The sequence below is a fragment of the Phytophthora infestans genome, genomic scaffold (genome assembly GCF_000142945.1).
Source record: "Phytophthora infestans T30-4 supercont1.4 genomic scaffold, whole genome shotgun sequence".
Lineage (NCBI taxonomy): Eukaryota > Oomycota > Peronosporomycetes > Peronosporales > Peronosporaceae > Phytophthora > Phytophthora infestans.
The window spans coordinates 4,548,969-4,550,783 of NW_003303755.1; positions in this window are offsets into that span (position 1 = coordinate 4,548,969).

Sequence of the window (1,815 nt, forward strand, 5' to 3'; positions counted from 1 at the left end):
TTTGGTGGTGCAAAAGAAGCTCTCCCAGCTGGGTTTAAACCAGCGAGCTTGAGGTTAACAGCCGCACGCTCTACCAACTGAGCTATAGGAGAAGCACGACAAGCTAACCACCGCACCGCATTGCCCAAAACTGCATTCTCAACGAGTACACACGCAACCACACAAAACCGCACCGCCGTACGCCCTCTTACCAGCTAGCGCCTCGCACACACCTCGTCTAGCACCCACCCAGCCTTTGAACATGTCCAACACAATTCAAACTGACAAGAAAGTTGGACGCGCGCCAACGATAAATGCACGCTGCCAAACGATCTACCGCGAATCTATTATGCATGCCGCATCAGCACAGGTCACTAGCACGCTCTCGAAAGCACAAAAGGGGTCCGCCAAAGCGACCCCGTCCAGGTCGCTGCTTCGAGCCTGGCAGTGGCCTTGACACTGGGCAGTGGATCTAGCGCGACCACAGTGGATGGGCTCACTGTTCCGGCGGAGCTAACAGTAGTCAAATAGCAATCGGAAAGTATAGCCATCCGGCCAGTGAAAGAGGGTCAAGAGGCTCAGCACAAAGCAGCACACTACCGTCAGGCGGTAGCAGCAGGCAGTAAGTGAGCTGACGAAATAGAACACTGTAGGCAGTAAAACATGGTGGCGGTGGGTGGCGAATAGCTGCGAGGTGGTGTGACAGCGATGCAGTGGTCGGAAGAGCACGTGGGAAGCGTAGACAAGCAAAAGAAGCAAGTCGGCGACAGTAGTTTGGTGGTGCAAAAGAAGCTCTCCCAGCTGGGTTTGAACCAGCGACCTTGGAGGTTAACAGCCGCACGCTCTACCAACTGAGCTATAGGAGAAGCACGACAAGCTAACCACCGCACCGCATTACGAAAGCTGCATTCTCAACGAGTTGACACGCAACCACACAAATCCGCACCGCCGTACGCCCTCTTACCAGCTAGCGCCTCGCACACACCTCGTCTAGCACCCACCCAGCCTTTGAACATGTCCAACCACACTTCAAAACTGAACAGAAAGTTGGAACGCGCGCCAGCGATAAATGAACGCTGCCAAAGGATCTACCGCGAATCTATCATGCATGCCGCATCAGCACAGGTCACTAGCACGCTCTCAAAAGTACAAAAGGGGTCCACCAAAGCGACCCCGTCCAGGTCGCTGCTTCGAGTCTGGCAGTGGCCTTGACCCCGGGCAGTGGATCTAGCGCGACGACAGTGGATGGGCTCCCCTGTTCCGGCGGAGCTAACAGTAGTCAAATAGCAATCGGAAAGCATAGCCATCCAGCAAGTCAAAGAGAGTCAAGAGGTTCAGCACAAAACAGCACACTACCGTCAGACGGTAGCAGCAGGCAGTAAGTGAGCTGACGAAATAAAACACTGTAGGCAGCAAAACATGGTGGCGGTGGGTGGCGAATAGCTGCGAGGTGGTGTGACAGCGATGCAGTGGTCGGAAGAGCACGTGAGAAGCGTAGACAAGCAAAAGAAGCAAGTCGGCGACAGTAGTTTGGTGGTGCAAAAGAAGCTCTCCCAGCTGGGTTTGAACCAGCGACCTTGAGGTTAACAGCCGCACGCTCTACCAACTGAGCTATAGGAGAAGCACGACAAGCTAACCACCGCACCGCATCGCGAAAACTGCATTCTCAACGAGTACACACGCAACCACACAAATCCGCACCGCCGTACGCCCTCTTACCGGCTAGCGCCTCGCACACACTTCGGCTAGCACCCACCCAGCCTTTGAACATGTCCGACACAATTCAAACTGACAAGAAAGTTGGACGCGCGCCAGCGATAAATGCACGCTGTCAGA